This window comes from Scyliorhinus canicula, chromosome 11, assembly GCF_902713615.1.
Source record: "Scyliorhinus canicula chromosome 11, sScyCan1.1, whole genome shotgun sequence".
NCBI lineage: Eukaryota > Metazoa > Chordata > Chondrichthyes > Carcharhiniformes > Scyliorhinidae > Scyliorhinus > Scyliorhinus canicula.
Window position 1 is genome coordinate 167,527,011 of NC_052156.1, and position 22,287 is coordinate 167,549,297.

The 22,287-nt window shown below is 44.9% G+C and overlaps 1 protein-coding gene across 1 annotated transcript in view; it reads left to right on the top strand.

Moving 5' to 3' along the window:
• The window catches only part of sema3d (sema domain, immunoglobulin domain (Ig), short basic domain, secreted, (semaphorin) 3D), a 372,874-nt gene that overhangs the window by 73,086 nt on the left and 277,501 nt on the right, over window positions 1-22,287 (top strand). Inside the window, exon 3 of the mRNA XM_038811982.1 lies at window positions 13,385-13,579. The gene's annotated coding sequence lies outside the window, so the exon portion shown is untranslated. The remainder of the gene's footprint in view (window positions 1-13,384; window positions 13,580-22,287) is intronic.

The following is a 22,287-nucleotide window of genomic DNA, read 5'->3' on the forward strand; positions in this document are numbered from 1 at the left end:
AATTCTAAATTCATTGGGTCGCGGTGGAGCGCAGTGCGTTGTGCATTTCCGCAAGACAGCCAGAGGAAAACTGTGTGAGGTTGGGAATGTGGAGGAAATTCAGATCTCCTCCAAAGTAACCCAAATGGTGACCATTTACGCATCTAAATGCGCCTCAGCATTCGGACAAAAATGTCGCCCTTTTCTGAACAAATACTTCTATTTGCCAACCTCAATAGGATGGACTGACTGTAAGTTTCAGGAATTTATTTATGTCCATTTCTTGACCTGAACTGACCTGTCTCCACTCTATTTGCACTGCTCTCTGTGCACTGCCCTTAGGTAAACCCTGTAACAAAGATCTATCATGTCTTATTCATTCGGGAGTGAGTCTCACTCATTTTAGTTTAAATCTTAATCTTTGATCTCGGGTCTTGTCTTAATTGATCCCAAGCCACCAGTATGTCTGGGTGACCTTCCTGACATCAAACCACTTGTTGATATTGATAAACTATGCACATCTGTATCTTCCTCTTTCTCACTGGTCTCTGTGAATGGGTTGTAAAATGCTCACAGCATCTGACCTCTCTCTGAAGTGACCTAGCTCAGTTGCTTTGATTTTAGTATTAATAATATTTAACATATTTTATTGAGTCCTAAAGAATAAACAAAGTATTTCACTGCAAAATTAATTATTTTCATTAAGATTTTTTAAGTTGTTGTATGCTGGAATGCAAATCTATTTCTTTTAAAACTCTTTCTTTCAACGAATTTATCAATCTGGGGAATCTCTTTGGGCGATGATTTTCAGACGAAAATGTTACCTTGAAATTCTCAAAATGAAATCATAATTAACAGGATCATTAGGTATTTAACTTTGTATTAATGAATTTAGTTACACAATTATGATTAGTTACACAATGGTTTTCTCCCACAAGTCCCGAAAGATGTGCTTGTTAGGTAATTTGGACATTTTAAATTCTCCCTCCATGTACCTGAACAGGCACCGGAATGTGGCGACTAGAGGCTTTTCACAGTAACTTCATTGCAGTGTTAATGTAAGCCTACTCGTAACAATAAAGATTATTATTATGAGAATGTTCCAGAACAATGATGATATTTTAAGACTTGAGTGAACAGTTATATTTGTGATCGGATTACCAGTCAGGAAAGTCTGTACTCCATAACTATCCAGAGTTACAAGAATATGGTGGCATTACCTATTAACAAGCTGCTTCTAAATAATGTGCTGTTCACTCCTTTGACAGAAACACATTTTCAGTAATAATTTGGGATGTTTCCTGGCGCTTGCGGCTGTTGAAAATGATCAAGACGTTTCAAGTGGGCAGCAAATGTGAAATGAAGACGTTGAAAGATATATGTGTCAGGTCATAAAAAAGATAAAGTATCAAGTTAAGTTCCAGGGCTCGGGGTTAAATCTCAGCTCTGCCAATTAAAAACCTTCCCCTTGGGCAGTTCCTATTGTTCAACATCCACCCCCTTGCAAGGGAAATAAATGCATTGGTGCCGCGATAGATTTGTGGGCAGCATGGAAGCAAAAGTGATTAGCACTGTGGCTTCACAGGGCCAGGGTCCCGGGTTCGATTCCCCGCTGGGTCACTGTCTGTGTAGAGTCTGTACGTTCTCCCCGTGTCTGCGTGGGTTTCCTCCAGGTGCTCCGGTTTCCTCCCACAGTCCAAAGACGTGCTGGTTTGGTGGATTGGCCATGCTAAATTGCCCTTAGTGACCAAAAAAGGTTAGGAGGGGTTATTGGGTTACGGGGATAGGGTGGAAGTGAGGGCTTAATGTGGGTCGGTGCAGACTCGATGGGCCGAATGGTCTCCTTCTGCACTGTATGTCCTAGATGGCCTATTTTTATATGGGATCACTGAAGCATATTTAATATATGGAAGGTTAAAAAAAAACATGCTTTTATTTCATGGAATTCTATAGATGCTGCAATTCAAATTAATCCTTAATTTCTATTTTCCAAAGACCACATTACACCTGAAGAGCGGAACTTCATATATTAGTTTTGTGCTCAGACATTACCAAATACTGGCAATTTTTGGGACCATTGCTCCAAATCCTCTTCAATTCTGGATTCTAGGTTCAGTCAATTTATCTCTGCTTGAATTCAACTATAACAGTCAATGTGTACACACAAAGGCTTGTTCCTGATTTAGGCTGACCTCAGTCCAAGCTAACTGCACAGTGGAACGTGCCTCGTTAATAATAATAATCTTTATTGTCACAAGCAGGCTTACATTAACACTGCAATGAAGTTACTGTGAAAAGCCCCTAGTCTCCAATTCCAGCGCCTGTTCGGGTACACAGAGGGAGAATTCAGAATGTCCAATTCACCTGACAAGCACGTCTTTCAGGACTTGTGGGAGGAAACCGGAGCACCCGGAGGAAACCCACAGAGACACGGGGTGAACGTGCAGACTCCGCGCAGACAGTGACCCAAGCCGGGGATCGAACCTGGAACCCTGGCGCTATGAAGCCATAGTGCTGGTCTGGCACAATTGGCTAAATAGCTGTCTTGAAATGCAGAACAATGCCAGCAGTGCGGGTTCAATTCCCGTACCAGCCTCCCCAAACAGGTGCCGGAATGTGGCGACTAGGGGCTTTTCACATTAACTTCATTTGAAGCCTACTCGTGACAATAAGTGATTATTATTATTATTATTAACCACTGTGCTGCCCCAAATGGTCACATGTGAAGCACATTGGGTAGCAGTAAAGGGAGGAGATCCACCTCTGGGATGTGACTGAAGAAGAGAACTCTTCATTACTGATTCACAGAAATAGAAAGTTGGAAATACATGGCTGATCTATTCGTATTTAAAAGACAAATTCAATATTTTAAATGTATTTTTGATCAGAATTTTGAATAGCTCAATATTTTGAAATGAAAACTTTTGGAGGGTGTTTCTCCCCATCCATTTTCTGCCCCATCGCCGCTGAGTGGGACGTCATTCATGAGCTGAGGCTATTCATTGTTGCCCCTGCTGCTAGCCCAATTGAGATCGACCAGCTCAGCAGGAACACTATATGCTGCACCTTCCCAGACTGTACAACCCAGTTAGTTATAGTGCAAACCCATCAAGCCTGTGGTGGAGCGTGTGTTCACAGCTGATAACAGTACAGACTGAGATAGATACTGCCCAGTTTCCTCTGCAAAGCTACTTGAAGGTTGCACCCCCAGGAGCCATAGCTAACAACAGCGGAATTGCCCTAAAACTGGAATGAAAGGCAGTCAAACCCATCACCATCCTGTGAAGTGAGTGAAAGAAATAACATTAATCGTTCCTCTTAAAACCTCTCTTAGGAATCAAATGTTTTACTTTAAAACAACGTTTTATTTTCTGCACATGTGCATGTCTTAAATGTTTCCTTTTCCGTGTGTTGGTAATACAAAAAATTCCTCTGGGATTTGAAAAACAAATCTTTCCTGAGGAAAATAAAAGCAAGTTCTGCAAGAAATATCAAATATTTCTATTTATTCCCAATGTTATTTTATTTGGGGAGGATATGCAATTCTAGATTGGTTCGCAGCTCCAAATCTTCAGTTGAACAACAGGTATAGAAAAATCAATTAATTCTGCATTGCAGTATTTTGGGGAAATAGTTTGGTAAGTGTTCAATGGGACTGAAGTGACAAGACCCAACTTCCCTGTTCTGAGTCAGCAGTCACTGTCAGAAAAGTGTGTACTTGCCCAATTGTTTTGCTTCTGGTTGTCATCCTTGTGCAAGTGTTGCTGCACACGTATTGACTGATCAATCAGCAAACGAGAGGCATCATAACTGGCTGCATGTAAGCAGCCATTCTCGAGATAAGCTCAAGCAGCAAGAATATGACAAGCTGTGAGTGTGGTTGTGGAAAGATAAGACGCTGTAACTGTAGGAGGAGATGAGTCTCTGGGGTTTCTGCTTTCAGCTTCCAGCTATGAAAGCATTGCTTCCAAGAGCGAATGCCCCAAGCCACCATCACCATACACAAAACACGATCGGTCCCATTTCAGGAGTAACCTGGAAAAGACTCACAAAACCCTATATTCCCCTTACTTTGGCATTCCGTCCGAAAGTGAAAGGTTACCGCTGAAATATAAAAAGATGGAATTTTCACATTTAAAAAAATAAATTTAGAGTACCCAATTCATTTTTGTTTCCAATTAAGGGGCAATTTAGCGTGGCCAATCCACCTAGCTGGCACATCTTTCAGTTGTGGGAGCGAAACCCACGCAAACACGGGGAGAATGTGCAAACTCCACACAGACAGTGACCCAGAGCCGGGATCGAACCTGGGACCACAGCGCCGTGAGACAACAGGGCTAACCCACTGCACCACTGTGCTGCCCTTGGCATTTTCGCATTGAGGTGCAAATGACAATTAGAGTGAAAACCCTGCTCCAATTTGTGCTAATTTTACAACTAGATTTTAAGGTTGAAGTTTCCACTCAGACTAATTTACATAATCATAAACTGAAACTCCATCATGTCACGAACCTCAGGGCAGTGTCTTACAATATTATTGATTTTTTAAATTGTATTAGAAATATTCCTTTATTTGGGTCTTTCTCGGGATACAAGCTGAACCTGGACAAGAGTGAGTATTTTGTGGTGTCTCGGCCGGGGGTGTGGGTAGGGGGGGGGGGGGGGGGGGGGGGGGGGCTGCCATTCCGTAGGGCTGGGACTCACTTTAGGTATTTGGGGGTGCAGGTTGCCCGGGAGTGGGGAAAGCTTTGCAGGTACAACATCACTAGTTTAGTGGGGAGAGTGAAAGCTGATCTGGCAAGGTGGGATGGTCTCCCTCTGTCACTGGCAGGTCGGGAGCAGGCGGTTAAAATGTTGCCGCGAAAACTGTTTATGTTTCAATGCCTACCGATTTTCCTGCCAAAGTTTTTTTTCAGAGAGATTGAGGGAAGGATTACCTCGTTCAAATGGGGAGAGAAGGTGGCCAGAGTGAGGAAGGTGCTGCTACAGAGGGGAAGGCAGGCAGGGGGTTTGCGTCTCCCGAACCTGATGTATTATTACTGGGCGGCGAATGTGGAGAAGGTGCTGAGCTGGGTCAGAGGGGTTGATTCCCAGTGGGTCAGAATGGAGGAGAGTTTGTGCAGGAGGTCAGGATTGAAAGCACTAGCAACAGCGCCGCTCCCGATAGCTCCGGGGAAATACTCAGTGTGTCCGGTAGTAATAACTTCATTGAGAATTTGGAGGCAGTTTTGCCAACATTTCGGGTTGGGGGCAGGGTCAAGGGAAATGCCGATTCGGGAGAGCCACAGTTTTGAGCCAGGGAGGTGGGATGGAAGCTTCCGGAAATGGGAAGAGAAGGGGATTAAGACGCTAAAAGATTTGTTTCCTCGTGGTCGATTTGCAGGATTGCGGGAGCTGGAAGCGAAGTATGGGCTGGAGCAGGGAGATGTGTTTAGGTATGTGCAGGTTCGGGACTTTGCCAGGAAGGAGATACAGGGCTTCCCGGAGGAACCGGCCTCCACGTTGCTGGAGGAGGTGCTGACGACAAGGGGACTGGAGAAGGGGACAGTGTCAGCGGTGTACGGAGCTATGTTGGAAAAGGATGAGGCACCATTGGAGGGGATTAAAGCAAAGTGGGAGGAAGAGTTGGGAGAGGATATAGAGGAGGGGGTCTAGTGTGAGGTGGTCCGAAGAGTGAATGCCTCCACCCCGTGTGCGAGGTTGGGGCAGATACAGCTGAAGGTGGTATGTAGAGCGCACCTCACGAGGGCAAGGATCAGCCGATGTTTTGAAGGAGTAGAAGATGTGTGTGAGCGTTGCGGGGGGCTGGCCCCGCTAATCACGTTCATATGTTTTGGTCCTGTCCAAAGCTTGGGGAGTACTGGAAGGAGGTGTTTAGGGTGATTTCCAGGGTTGTGCATGTGAAGCTGGACCCGGGTCCCCGGGAGGCCATATTCGGGGATCAGCCAGGGTTGGAAACGGGTGCGGAGGCAGATATCGTAGCCTTCGCCTCGTTGATCGCCCGAAGGCGGATCCTGCTGGGATGGAGAGCAGCCTCTCCACCCTGTACCCTGACATGGCGGGGGACCTGTTGGAATACTTGACACTTGAGAAGGTTAAGTTCGAACTGAGGGGAAGCTCGGAGGGGTTCGACAAGTCATGGGCACTATTTATTATGCACTTTCAAGAACTGGATAACATCGAACATTAGGTGGGAGGGGGGATGGGTGGGTGGGGTGTGGGGGGGAGGGGGGCTGTGTTTATTAAAGATGGCTATGGGTAATCCCTGATTCCTTTTTTGTCATTTGTTTATGTAAACATGCGGGCTGATGTTTGGGGGTAGGTGGGAGAATGGGATTGTTGTTATTGTTATGGGGTTTGACATATTTGTTGTTGATTATTGTTTGTTGTTGGTGGGTGTAAATTCGGGGGGAAATGTGAAAAAGGAGGAGAATAAAAATATTTAAAAAAAAAGAAATATTCCTTAATGCATTTAGGTGTTAACTTGGTGCAGTTTAATTATTAGAGCACAGAATGGCTTTCATCGCAAAAACTAGGTGTTGTATTAAGTATGTTCAGTGTTGCAGAGTGTGTCACAGAGTTTCCTGTGTGTATCCCAATAATAAATAACTGAAAATAACAAAACAAATACTGAGCTAGCAGACAGAGATTGAAAGTGATTGGAAAAAGAAGCTGTGGTGACACAAGAATTTTTTTTTGCACAACAGGTTGTTAGGGTTTGGAATGCACGGTCTGGCAAGGAGGTTCAGTCGAGACTTTCAAAGGGGATTTGTATTATTATCTGTGTGATGAATGGTATCGGTAACTGCTGTAACTGTACCTTGCCTTTAATACATTGGCCCTTTAAGACCGGGCTTGGAACCGTGGGGGACTCCGCCTCTGGCTCCACCCACAGGAAACGGTATATAAGGTGATGCTCACTGTGCAGCAGGCTGTGAGCACACTTCTCGGCAGCTGTCCAGTTCTCTGATGATTAAAGCCTTTGAATTACCAATCCTCCCTCCCGTGTCATAATTGAGGGTATCTCAATCTGCAAATTGAGAATGTGCAGCTCTCTGGCCAAAAAGGCAGAGGAGTGACACTCGGTGACTTAGTCTTGTAGAGTGCCAGTAAGACACATGGGCTGAATGGGCTCCTGAGTTGTAACTATTCCATGATTCATTTACTGGTTTCTTGGCTTGTAGTCAGTTTCTTAGTAAATTAAGGTTTGGATGGGTTAGTAAATTTGCAGATGACACGTAGGTTGGTGGAGTTGTGGATAGTGCTGAAGGATGTTATAGGATACAGAGGGACATAGATAAACTGCAGAGCTGGGCTGAGAGGTGGCAGATGGAGTTTAATGCGGAAAAATGTGAGGTGGTTCACTTTGGAAGGAGTAACAGGAATGCAGAGTACTGGGCTAATGGCAAGATTCTTGGTAGTGTAGATGAACAGAGAGATCTCGGCATCCAGGTACATAAATCCCTGAAAGTTGCCACCCAGGTTAATAGGGCTGTTAAGAAGGCATATGGTGTGCTAGCCTTTATCAGTAGGGGGATTGAGTTTCGGAGCCACAAGGTCATGCTGCAGCTGTACATAACTCTGGTGCGGCCGCTCCTGGAGTACTGCGTGCAGTTCTGGTCACCACATTATAGGAAGGATGTGGAAGCTTTGGAAAGGGTTCAGAGGAGATTTACTAGGATGTTGCCTGGTATGGAGGGAAGGTCTTACGAGGAAAGGCTCAGGGACTTGAGGTTGTTTTCGTTAGAGAGGAGAAGGCTGAGAGGTAACTTAATAGAGACATATAAGATAGTCAGAGGGTTAGATAGGGTGGACAGTGAGAGTCTTTTTCCTCGGATGGTGATGACCAACACGAGGGGACATACCTTTAAATTGAGGGGTGGTAGATATAGGACAGATGTCAGAGGCAGTTTCTTTACTCAGAGAGTAGTAGGGGTGTGGAACGCCCTGCCTGCAACAGTAGTAGACTCGCCAACTTTAAGGGCATTTAAGTGGTCACTGGATAGACATATGGATGAAAATGGAATAGTGTAGGTCAGATAGGCTTCAGATGGTTTCACAGGTCGGCGCAACATCGAGGGCCGAAGGGCCCGTACTGCGCTGTAGTGTTCTATGTTCTATGTTTTTTGCAATGTATCCAACTGTGTCCTTAGTCCAAAAATAAGCTTGATTTTATAAACCACCTCAAAGAAAAATAGGTGTAATTAGTGAAAGTACACCATGGTGATTAATGCAATCTGGGTGCTTGTTAGGTTTCGTGGGTAGGGGTGGCGTCCAATGCAATGTGTTTCTAGCTATTACATAAGAGCGCTGGACAGAAAATGTTCTGAAATTGCACAAGTCCGTGTCCCTGTGCTGGTTCTCCTGGTATAGCATTGCCACCTGACTTTAGTGTGGAGTTAAAAACTGAATAACTTTAAATCCTAAATGAATACTCAATCCTTACAATTTCCACAAGAAGAATTAGCTGTGTTTGTGGGCCTTCTCTGGTTGAACTCCCCCCCCCCCCCCCCCCCCCGGGGTTGCTGCTGCTATTGACCAAGATACCTATCTTTGAGCCAGAAAAGGCAGCCACCATGTATAGAACCCTTGTACTGATTCTCTCTGGGCAAATTTTACCCTCTCCAATTTTATAAATCCCGCCATGTCACTGATCCAGGTCTCCACACTTGGGGGGCCTCGCATCTTTCCACTGCATCAAGATCCTCCGCCGGGCTACTAGGGACGCAAAGGCCAGGACACCGGCCTCTTTCGCCTCCTGCACTCCCGGCTCCGCCGCAACTCCAAATATCGCGAGTCCCCAACCTGGTTTGACCCTGGATCCAACCACCCTCGACACCGTCCCCGCCACCCCCTTCCAGAATTCTTCCAGTGCTGGGCATGCCCAGAACATATGGGCATGATTCGCTGGACTCCCCGAACATCTGGTGCACCTGTCCTCACCCCCAAAGAACCTACTCATCCGAGTCACAGACATATGGGCCCGATGCAGCACCTTAAATTGGATGAGACTAAGCCTCGCACATGAAGAGGAAGAGTTGACTCTCTCCAAGGCATCCGCCCAAGTCCCATCCTCTATCTGCTCCCCTAGTTCCTCCTCCCAATTAGCCTTCAGCTCCTCCACTGACGACTCCTCCACCTCCTGCATTACCTTATAGATGTCAGACACCTTCCCCTCTCCGACCCACACCCCCGAAAGCACTCTGTCCATCGCCCCCCGCGAGGGCAGCAAAGGAAATTCCTCCACCTGTCGCCTAGCAAACGCCGTTACCTGCAAGTATCTGAACATGTTCCCTTGGGGGAGCCCAAATTTATCTTCCAGTTCCCCCAGGCCCGAGAACATTGAATATTTAATGACACCAGGCACAAGCAGCAAGATTATGGGCAGGATTGTACAGCCCATCTCACCAGCAGTATCTTCCGTTCCGGTAGAGCCAATGAAGCTTTGAACAGCGCACCGCATGGCCCTGCCCTCACCCCGATGGAGGTGGAAAATGACACCGCATAATTCCATCAGCACGCAATTAACGGGCTGGAAGCCTGATTCCCCCCTCCCATGTGTAACTCCAACCCCCAAACCAGGTAATCTACCGGGTATGGCCCAAGCGCAGCCCTGGCACAATGGACCCTGAGCGGGGTCAAGGGGGTCATTCCATAGATCACGTCCCCCTCTGCCACTGCCAGGTTTCCTCTTTTCCACCAGTAGAAAACTGCCATGATGTGGTCAAGAGCTGTCATTCAGAGCAAGAGCGTTTGTAAATATTGTGTTTAGCATCAAAACAGGGCGGGATTCTATGACCCTGAGGCTAAGTCTTGACGCCGTCGGAAACGCCGCCGCATTTCTCGATGGCGTCAACACGGCCTCAGGATCAGCAATTCTGGCCCCTACAGGGTAAGTGAAAATCATTCACTGCCAGGGTATTGTCCAGGCGTGACCCTCCTCTCCTTGGGGGCTGTATTTACCTGTGCGCACTAGTGATTGGTGGGTTCTCTTCACCAGGTCCTCATTTGGCCAAAGTTTTTAGTGCCGCCGATGTGACATGACGTTGATGGAGGGGATTATCGAACGCAGGTGGCCTATTACAATGTTTATTCACAGGGTTCCCCACATTTCATGTGGGAACCCATTACGGTATTGGTAGGGACAATCAGAAGAGGAGATCCTGATGGCAAAAAACTGTTTGGGGACTCCCGTTGGATTCTCTACTCCGCCACCATTCCCGCCCACCGAAAACAGCTGTCCACCGGCACTTTGCTGTTTGTTTTTGCCTCGGGAAGTTTCTCTCTGCCGAGGTCGCACGCAGAGATTTCCTGCTGGATCTTGTCCAGCGAGGGCGAGATCCAGATCACGCCAGCCAGAGCGAGTCGTGTGACTCGCGGACAGCCTGGCACGAAGCCCAGTTTGGAGCTCGTGTGCGATTCACCCATAGTGCCCTGATCCACACTGGGGGCAACGGAGTCACTGAATCGCGCTCAAAGTCTCTGGCTCCATTACCGTTTTAGAGAGAGAATTGCAGAAACGCGCAACACTCTGAGAGAAATAAATGCTCCTCATCTGCTTAAATGAGTGACCCCTTATTTTTAAACAGCGATCCTTAGTTTTCGATTCTCCCACAAGAGGAAACCATCCCAAAAACCTTCTATGAACTCTTCACCTACTCTACCTTTACCCATCTGAACGTTCTAATCGACATGTAGATTAGAATCGCTCATGATTATTGCCAACCTTTCTGACAAGTTCCCATTATTTCTTATTTTGTACTGTGTCCTACCGTGTAGTTACATTTAGAGGGCATGTACACCACTACAAGTGACTTCTTGCCTTTATCATTTCTCATCTAAACCCAAACTGCTTCTACATGCTTGTTTCCTGAATCTCTAGATCATCCCTCCATAATGTGCTCATACCATCATTTATTAACAGAGCCACGCCTCCACCTTTTCTTAACTTCCTGCCCTTCCAGAAGATCACGCACTCTTCAATATTCCCTCCCCAATCTGTATAATCCTGCAGCCATGTCTCTCTAATAGCTACCAGAACATATTTATTCATTTCTATTTACGCTTTCATTTCATCTGCTTTGTATCGAATGCTGTCATGTTGGGCAGCACGGTGGTGCAGTGGGTTAGCACTGCTGCCTCACAGCGCCGAGGTCCCAGGTTCGATCCCGGCTCTGGGCCACTGTCCCATGTGGAGTTTGCACATTTTCCCTGTGTTGGCATGGATTTTGCCCCCATAACCCAAAGATGTGCAGGGTAGATTGGCCATGTTAAATTGCCCCTTAATTGGAAAAAATTAATTGGGTACTCAAAGTTATAAACAAAAATGCTGCCATGTATTTAGATACAGAGCCTTTAATTTTGTTCTTTTATTATTTTTGGAGCATCTAACCTTACTTTCTGACTTACTCTTAGATTTGTACTCTCTGTTCCTTCCTCCAGCGACCAGGTGTGGTTGGCGCCGGCATGAACCGGTTGGATCAGGCAGGCCGCTCGGCCCATCTGGGCCGGAGAATCGCTGCTCGACCGGAGCGGCGATTCTCCGAGCGGCCTGTCGCAAAACGCGACATGCCGTTTTGGGGTGGGTGGGAGAATTGCGTGCAGGTGCCAGGGCGGCGTGGCGTGAATCGCCCGGCACTCCCGCGATTCTCCCACCCGGCGTGGGGGTCGGAGAATCGCGCCCACGTCTTCACACATTTGATCCCTTGCCCCCACTATGCACTTTAAAACTCTCCCTACTTCCCTGGTAATACGGCTCGCTCGAATATCAGCCTCAACACGGTTCAGCTATCGACCATCCGAACGGGCGGGGAGTAGTTCTTGCCAAACTCCAGTATAAGATACTGTCTAGCGATCTGGCACAAAATACTTCAAGGAGGAGATATTTTGATCCAGCTTTCTTATCAGACTTCAATGGAAATTCCTATGTCTCCGCCTTTGTTACAGTTACTGCATGAGGTTTTCATTATCATTATTTCTTAATTTTTACAAAGCTCAAACGTATCGAACAATTCAACACTAGTGCCATTTCCTCTAATGCTCCACTCACACACCTGGACAGGAGATTAGGGAAAGCTTTCTGCCTTAAAGGTAATTCCTTTCTGAATTCTAATCTCAAACCATTTCTCCTTTGCTGCAAACATGTCGATCTGTTGTTATTTTATCAATATCCCTGTGATTAATGTTCTTCTCAATGTTACACTTGTTCTTTCTGAGCTACAAACACACTGTTCTACGTATGCCACATCTTTCATGAATCTTCAGTGTTCAAATCAAGCCTCATTGAAACATCCAACACCAACTCATCCGACACCAGAACTTCAAAACTATTGACCTGCTTTCTTTATTCCTCTCATTTGGAGGGTTACTGTGCACTGTCACTGGTCTGTACTCATCTTCATTATCATTTAGTCCATAAAATCCCTACAGTCCGAAGGAGGTCATTTGGCCCACCGAGTCTGCACCGAAGCTCCGAAAGAGCACCCTACCGAGCTCCACTTCCCAAGCTATCCCTGTAACTCTATAAGCCCACCTAACCTACACATCTTTACACACTAAGGGGCAAGTCAACTTGGCCAATCCACCTAACCAGCATATCTTTGGGCTTTGCGGCTGTCTGTATCATTGAAAATGGCCCTTCGGAATAAGGATAGGGAATCTAATATAGGGGCAGTCAGGAGATATGGCTGGATGGGGGTGGTGGGGGGGGGGGGGGGGGTAGGGGGGATGTTGGGTATGTTATTGTGATGTTGTTGCGTGTGTCGGGCTGGTCTGTTATTTAGAATGTTTAAATGTTAAAATTATAAATGCTTCAATAAAATGTTTTCTAAAAAAAGACAATGGTCCTTCATGCTGCCCTCTCTACATGATGTGGAGATGCCGGCGTTGGACTGGGGTGAGCACAGTAAGAAGTCTTACAACACCAGGTTAAAGTCCAACAGGTTTGTTTCAAACACTAGCTTTCGGATTCACCTGAGGAAGGAGCTGTGCTCCGAAAGCTCGTGTTTGAAACAAACCTGTTGGACTTTAACCTGGTGTTGTAAGACTTCCTACTGTGCCCTCTCTACAAAGTAAATCACACCTTATGTTTTCTAAATCAGGCGATACGTCTGCTTTTTAGCACCCTCAACCACACCTCAACAGAGTACTGCAGGGGTTGAATATTCAATGTTCTCACCTGTGTACTTTAGGACTAGACTAACTGCAGATTGAGCTATTGAAGGTGTTCTTTCTTTAATTTAGCTGTCTTGTTTCTTTTTGCTTTGACATTTTCAATTCAACACAGCAATTCATTTAAACAATCTTAACATTATTGATCTTAGGGTTTGAGGTTTATTTTGTCCAGCCGAGAGGTGTGAGTTTGTTTATTTTATATCCTTTGTAAATCTCCTTTCTCTTGTTACAGAAATCCTGTTGACACAAGAGTCTTAATCATTGGTTATGGAGTCAATCATGCACGCAATGTGGGAAGCTGCAAGAAATCGAAGTCTCAAACTGCCCCAAACCTGCCGGTTGCTATGGAGCTTCCTTTTACTATTAATTATTCCATTTGGAGAAACATGGAAACAGAATCTTCCCAGACTCAAGCTTTCTCATAAAGGTAACAGTTGGAAAGAGGTTATTGACATGTAGGTCTTGAAGAGAAAAGAACCTTTGAAACGGTATTGTCTGAATGTTTTAGTTTGTTTTGGATACTGAATGCAAGAGCTCATGGCTGGTATTCACACAGCATTAAAGGTGATGTGTTTATTGGGCAACTTTACCACAGGAAGTTTCTAAAAGCTCAGATGACCTGAGGGTTATTTATTGTTGTGTATTCAAAGGGAAGTCAATGCAAAGGTCCTCACTGGTGTTTGTCAGAGAGTCATTCAGTGTATTGCTGGATTAAATTTAATTGCCATTTCACCATGTAATGAAACAAAGTAATTTAGTTCCCTGTCTGATGTGCAGTATTTATATGACAGCACAATGCCAAACCACCAACAACACAACTTTGGCGCCAACGCACCGTCACGAGACAGGTGTCTCTGATGGTAAGGCCACCTTGTGCAATAGTTTCTTATAGCTGCTGGGTTTTACCAAGGTTTTATGCCAGCAGCATGTCTGGGTGATATCGTAGATAAATATGTAACCAGAAAGTGAACGTCAAATGTCTTAGACAAGTCTACTGTGCAAGCTTGTTCTTGCATAATTATTTTTATTTCACTCTTGCATTCAACCTGCGCTATGTAAATGCTTCAAATGTAGTGAAAATGTCCCAAGGCAACAGGTGGAAAAATGAAATGAAATGAAATGAAAATTGCTTATTGTCACGAGTAGGCTTCAATTAAATTACTGTGAAAAGCCCCTAGTCGCCACATTCCGGCGCCTGTTCGGGGAAGCTGATACGGGAATCGAACCGTCCTGCTGGCCTGCTTGGTCTGCTTTAAAAGACAGCGATTTAGCCCAGTGAGCTAAATCAGCCCCTTTAGAAATGATAAAAGTTGACATTAAACCATATGAAGAGATATGAATTGGTCACCCAAGGCTTGGTCAAGGATGTGGGTTTTGGTGGTGGTGAGCCTTCTGTCACATGAGAGGATAATTTGTGCTGTGATGGTCAACTCTATGATAGGTATTGCCTGGAATCACTCAGGAGCTCCACTCTGGCATGGCAGTCTTGGCTGTATTTGCCACAGAAGAAGATGGTGGGCTGAGAAGTTGTACGGTTCACTGGCCTCTGCTTTCTTTGGGCCCCTTTCTTGGCCAACTGAGCTTTTTGTTCTGCTGTCCTCCTCCAACACCCTTCCAAACTGTCAACCTACAGCAGCCACGGCCGTCAGTGACTATCCCCCAGTTGGCAGTGTCAGTGTCATCTCTCACTTGCAGGTGTCCTTGTAACTGAAGTATGGACGAGCAGGAGGTCATTACCTAATGGTCAGTTCACCAAAGGTCTTTGGGGATATGGTCATCATCGAGCCATTGAATGTAGGTTTAAAGGAGCAGCTTAAAGAAGGTAAGAGAGAGAGGTTTAGAGAGAGAATTCTCGAGCTCAGTGCAAATGGTGAAGCAAAAGTTAGTGAAGAAGCCCCAAGCGGACAGATTTGAGGGAGTGCAAAGATCTCGGTGAGTTAAAAAAAACAATAAATAGAACAAATTCCAGAGCACTGGGAACAGACACATCTTGATTTGTTTAACTACAAATTAGGGGTTGGATTCTCCACAGCCCCGCACCAAAATCGTGTTCAGCGCTGGGGCGGAGAATTCACTTTCACACCAAAATCGGACCCGCCGCCATTCTAGCGATTCTCAGGGACCCGAGAATCGGCGTGATCGCGGAGTACGCCGCACAGCTGTGGGCCCATTGACAGAGGCCATCCAGTGATCCTCCACTCCCGACCGGCTGAGTTCCCGATGGCGTGGAACTAACCATCTATTGCTGGTCGGGATGCTGCTGTGGCGGCTGCGGACTCAGTCCACGGCTGCCCTGGTGGGGGGCGGGGGAGATCGGACATGGGAGGGGCCTTATAGGTGGCCGGGGGTTAGATCTGTCTGGTTAGATGATCGGGTGTGCGGCCAATCGGAGGGGGCGAGGGGGGTCTAATTTTTGTGTCTGCCTCCGCGGTCCGTGGACTTCATGGAGCTCGGCGCGGCCGCTGGAGGCTGCCGTCGTGCCCAGGCGCGGACTCTAAACCGGAAGTGCGGGGCCTGTATCCGCAGCTAAAGCTGCATGAATCACTCTGAGTCCCTGCTAGCCCACTGCACGGCATTGAATTAGTTCATCTTTTTTCCAGGAATCTCTGGAGTAAAAGTTGGTATGCCGACGTGGGGACATAGTCCCATCTTGGGAGAATCCAGCCCCAGTTGTATAGAACACATTTAAAGAACTCAAACTTGGTTGAATATTTACGATAGTTTTACACAAGATCTACGTCTTCATGATTACATGAGTCAAAGGTTCTGAACCATCTTCAGTATATTCAACAATGCATGCTGCAGTTTAAACTTAAATCAACAACAACTTATTTATATAGCACCACTAAAGAGATGAAGTATCCAAAGGTGGGAGCTTTATAAAATAGAGAATATCACTGAGCCACAGAAAGATATGTTAGATCAGACGCAAAACATGGTCAGAGGTAGGTTTTAAAGAGCGTTTTAAAAATAACCGTTGAATATTCTTTTATCGGAGATTGTTAATGTGTGTTTGAAATTTGATTTGGTAAAAGAAGAGGTCAAAAGCCGATCCCTGGCTGAAGCTAAAACATCTCCAGTCAGTATTTGTAACACAGAAACGGGACATTGGGTCCATCAGTGCTGTGCTGGTGTTTAATCTCCAAATCTGGTTGATGTGATCAAAACATCTCATTTCCTTAAAATGTGCTAACTGGATCAGGAATTGCAGACAGTATGAATGAATTAAATGACTATTACAGGTGAGTTGAAATTATGTACCTGAATCAGAATAATGCTGGAATCAGCAATGCAGATTGCTTGAAGCGCCTTTTCTTTTGAACCAACATGCTATTGTATAAAGTGTATGTCTGTGTTTTCCCGTCTGTCATTCCGAAGCACACTGTTTATAGCACGTTTATCTGCATAGTTGTTTAAAACCTGACATTTCCTTCCTTACTCATTTCCATGCTTTGTTAAATGTATAATTAACATAATTGCTATCTAAACTCAGTGCTGTCATTTTTGCTCAAGATATAAACATACAATTAAATGTCCCCATAGCTAAAAGAAGGAAAGAATGCAATGTAATCATGTTTTTTTGGCCATGGCAGGAGATAGTTTACTATGCATTCAGATTACATAGCATTAACTGCTGATCACTAAGAATAGATGGGGGCGAGAGGCGCTACACCTTTAACTATCATTAAAATTAGGGTAGAGTTATGCAGCCACTGAGGAAGAGGAAAAGGCAAAGTTTGAATCATTGGCTCCTTTGCCTAATCCAGCGCGATTTGTTTCTTTACGGTTCTCTTGTCAGAGTTGGAAAGATGACATTGAGGAGACGTCTCTGTGGGAATGGTTGGCTCTGGGGGGCAGGGCAGCTCCTTGTTGGCCTGTAGCTAATCACGATATTCTGAAACGATCAATGGGTAACAAAGTCAATGTTTCTAATCTTTCATTATTCCTGAAATTCTGTACGGTCAGCCGTCCCAAGAGGGAAATTCTTTCGAACAATCATTTTTCTCCCATTTGAAAAGAGTACTTTCAACTTAACAGATCAATTTCATTGAAAGAGGTTGCAGGTGAAAGAATCTTTTTGCCGTTAAATTAAGAACAACAAATCCTGGAAATGCTCAGGAAGTCTAAGACATCTGTCAAGAGAAAAGACAGGGTAACATATTGGGTCATGACCTTTCAACAGCCCCTTGTTTGCCATTACTGGGTGATTAGGCTTGTCTTTACATTGGCCAGCCTCGCTTGCCAGCGGTGCATTGGGGCTGTAGATGCTTTGTAAGGTTTTTTATACTGAAGCTCGTTGGCTATTATTCCATCAGTTAACAATACAATTTCTGGAGTAGACAGTGGGCTCGCTGGCCTCTCATCAGAGTCTGGATGTCCAGCAAAACCACAAAGGGTTCTAAAATTGTAACCTTTGTTCTCCACGTGCCAGCTTTATTTTGAGCTTCACAACTCCAAAAATTCACAGCATTGACATTTTATACAAAGATGTATAATGATGAAGGTTCTAGCCACAACCCAACATCTTTCACTGACTATATAATAATTATAATCTTTATTGTCACAAGTAGGCTGACATTAACTCTGCAATGAAGTTACTGTGAAAAGCTGCTAGTCGCCACATTCTGGCGCCTGTTCGGGTACACTGAGGGAGAATTCAGAATGTCCAATTCACCTAACAAGCACGTCTTTCGGGACTTGTGGGAGGAAACCGGAGCACCCGGAGGAAACCCACGCAGACACGGGGAGAACGTGCAGACTCCACACGGACAGTGACCCAATTCGGGAATCAAACTTGGGTTCCTGGTGCTGTTAAGCCATAGTGATAACCACTGTGCGACCGTGCTGTCCTACAATCCTCTCTATCAAGGTTGCAATCTATTAATTTCTTGTTGGGAAATTCTGCATAATTAATTTGATGCTGGAAAATTGTTTTAAAAAATCCAGAGTATTCACCGATCAGGAAGATAATTTGAATCAATAAATGTTTGGGTAAAGTGTTGGAATAACGGTGATCTCTGTTCTTATGGAAATCATGGAATAAGCAGAATTTAAGTGAAAAGACAGATTGAATATCTGCCTTTATTTCCACCACCCTCATCAGGTTCTGGGTTATCTGCTGGCTGAAAGCTGCCTGAGGACATTGCAGTTACAATGTTAAAAGGAGTAAAGAGTAGTAAAGTTCTGAACCTTAAACCCAGTCTGTGTTAATGGAACTTGTGACAGTGGTTCCATTACCCTGCTCTGTATTGGACTGCCCGTAAAAGATGGCCTCAGCTTCTTGACCGTTAGCCATTCTCACCATCATAGACTTCTTGCCCATTCATTTCCCAATGCCATTCTGATTGCAGATAGCACAGCCAATGAGAATTCTCAGCTTTGAGCAGAGGAACGTTTAACAGCATCTTTTGTTTGCTCAGCTTGGATGAACTCCTGCAGAAAAAAATACAAACTTGTGAATGTTGAATGTGAGGCTGTACATTTTCAACCTTGTGTCAGGTAGCTCCCCTCCTTAATCAGGCCTGCTGTACAATCTGTAGATCTTGGGTGTTGGCTGCTTTAATGAATCACAGGTCTATCTTTTACAGAGTTAGATCAGAGTTTGAGATAAGGGTATAAAATAAGGAGTTGTGTTGAAAGCTCCGCAGTTACTGGAAGTCCCAAGGCAAGGTAAAACAATTGCAGCAATCTGTTTCTTGTAGGTGAGCAAGCATAACCATTCAAATTGCTTCATCCGGTGTGGAACATTTACAATACACAACAGCATTCCTCAGAAAATAATTCTGCCACAGGTCTGCCTTAGTTGGTTGCAGAAAATTTGGATGATTACATTTATTTTTTTCTGACTCAAGTTGACGCAATTTCTTGCATCCTAAAGTTACGGCATACTATTTTATTATGTCAGCATTGTGTAAAACATCTGTATCTCAGTCTGAAAGGGGGGATTAGCTGGTTAAATTGGTAATATTGTTGCCTCTCCGTCAGAAGATTTGGTCTAGAAATCCGAACACACACACAACCCATTTTCTGGTCATTATACCACCTACTAAACCTCCACTGTGGTGGAGAAAGTGTGCGTGTGGGTGGATGTGTGCTACCAGCCACAATGATCTTGTCAAAAATATGCAGCGATTGTGCACCTATTAATCACTTTGCATATGCCCGCTTGACATCTCCTGTGCAAGATTTAGTTGTCCTAAACATCGCCAGCGCCAGTCTGGTACAGAAAAAACTGTGGGCGGCATGGTAGCACAGTGGTTAGCACTGTTGCATCACTGGTCCAGGGACCCGGGTTCGATTCCCAGCTTGGGTCACTGCCTGTGAGGAGTCTACACGTTCTCTGCGTGGGTTTCTTCCATGTGCTCCGTTTTCCTCCAACAAGTCCCAAAAGAAATGCTATTTTTTGGACATTCTGAATTCTCCCTCTGTGTAAGACCAAAAGACCATAAAGCATAGGAGCAGAATTAGGCCACTCAGCCCATCGAGTCTGCTCTGCCATTCAATCATGGCTGGCATTTTTCTCATTCCCATTCTCCTGCCTTCTCCCCATAACCCCTGATCCCCTTATTAATCAAGAATCTATCTATCTCTGTCTTATAGACACTCAGTGATTTGTCCTCCACAGCCTTCGGCGGCAAGAGTTCCACAGATTCACCACCCTCTGGCTGAAAAAATTCTTTCTCATCTCTGTTTTAAAGGACCGTCCCTTTAGTCTGTGATTGTGTCCTCTGTTTCTAGTTTTTCCTACAAATGGAAACATCCTCTCCACATCCAATCTATCTAAGCCTCGCAGTATCCTGTAAGTTTCAATAAGATCCCCACCTCATCCTTCTAAACTTCAACAAGTACAGAACCAGAGTCCTCAACCGTTCCTCATACGACAAGCTCTTCATTACAGGGATCATTCTTGTGAATCTCCTCTGGACCCTTTCCAAGGCAGCACATCCTTCATTAGATGCAGGGCCCAAAACTGCTCACAATACTTCTAATAGGGCCTGACCAAAGCCTTATACAGCCCCCGCTCTTGAATTCTAGCCCTCTCAACATGAATGCTACATGAATAGGATGGGAATAGAGGGATACAGACCCAGGAAGTGTAGAAGATTGTAGTTTAGTCGGGCAGCATGGTCGGCACGGGCTTGGAGGGCCGAAGGGCCTGTTCCTGTGCTGTACTTTTCTTTGTTCTTTGTTCTTATTGCATTAGCCTTCCTAACTGCCAACTGAACTTGCACGTTAACCTTAAAAGAATCGTGAACAAGGACTCCCAAGTCTCTTGTGCTTCTGTTTTCCGAAGCATTTCCTCATTTAGAAAATAGTCCATGCCTCCATTTCTCCTTCCAAAGTGCATAACCTAACACTTTACCACGTTGTATTCCATCTGCCATTTCTTTGCCCACTCTTCTAGCCTGTCCAAGTCCTTCTGCAGCCCCCCTATTTCCTCAATACCACCTGTCCCTCTACAGATCTTTGTATCATCTGCAAACTTAGCAACAGTGCCTTCAGTTCCTTTTTCCAGATCATTAATGTATATTGTGGCAACTTGGGGATTTTCACAGTAACTTCACTGCAGTGTTAATGTAAACCTACTTGTGACAATAAAGATTATTATTATTATATCAAGGTCTAAACAACGGCTCGAACCATAGTCGGTAACCCTGGAAAAGCCCAACGTGAAGCTGGGAGGTCCATGATGTTTCCCCCACTCCATGTTCAATTTCACTGCCTCACTCCAAGTCCCATGTCCATCTCCTCCCCATCATGAGTGCCATTGACAGCCCCTCCCGATTTCTCCTTTGTTTAGTGCAAAAAGCGATATTAAAGCTACTTACTGCAGCTCACATAACATTCTGCAATAATGATGTCCTCTGGCATCTCCCTGGGAGCAGGTATTGCATTTGGAATGTTAATTGGTGCAATTTAATAGTGAGTTGAGTAATCTTGATCTCCATTTTACCGCAGCTTATCTGGTCTGTTCTTTTCTGCTTGAGCCGCTCCTAATTAACCCCGTTTGATAATTGGTATGGAATGTCAGCTAGCTCCTGGAGGCAATCTTCTAGCCTCCACAGGAGAGATGAACTGATTCACATCACAACCCCAGGTACCAAATCCAGCTTCGTGGTCATAGTCATGAGGGGGTTTTCCTTCACAAACTCAGACAAGTCCATGTCAAGTCTCTACAGTAAGGCTCCATTCTTCTTCAACACTGTCCTTAGTTGTTTAATATTTCCATGCCTAGTTTATTTTGGAGTTAATTTCTTTGCCTAATAGTGACTTATCCTGGATTTGATTTCTGGAATGGGCTGTTAGTGTCTGCTGCTAAAACAGTAGATGTTCCATATTCCGATACATCACCTCAGAAAAGTAATCTTAAAGAGGCGGTAATACCAGGCTCAACTTCTGGCAGTTTACCCCAATTGGATGAAATAATAAACGATTATAGCTGTGTTTGTTTGAAGTTAGTTTTTCCTCAGCCCATTCTAATTGTGGTTAACATATGTACAGTTTTCTTCCTTCATCCCATCTGTCTTAAATTATTGCCTGGAATCAGACAGAGTGAAACCTTGACAATAAACTACAGAATAAAACAAACTCTTTGTATAATCAAATCGCCTGAAATGGCTCCTGAAGCACTGCTTCCTTGCCCGGGGAAGCAAAAATTCTTTTAAAAATAAGTGTTCTGCTATGATTAGAAAGACCAACACATTTACAGCAGGTCTGTACTCCTAAGAATACATCAATGAGAATGAGAAACTAAAGTTACATGGATATATTGGAGAAGATTGAGAGGAGAGTTGATTGAGGTATTCCAAATCATAAGGGATCTGGACAGAATAGGCAGGCATATACTGCTGCTGCTGTTGGAAATATCAAGAATAAGAGAATGTGGCCCTACCTTTTTCCCCAATTTTTTTCCCTTCTACTTGTAATGTGCTGAATTGTTCTCATCCGACATTCACACCAAAGCAGCTTCATGAATCACTGAATCGTGATCAAAGATGGAAATCTATCTCACTTCCCTCCTGGTAAAGGTGCATGGAGTATAATTAGAGCCCTCGTACAGACCCCCAGATAACACATTAATAAACTTGGGACCTTGTGGATGGATCTGAATCACACATCACAATTAGCCATTGA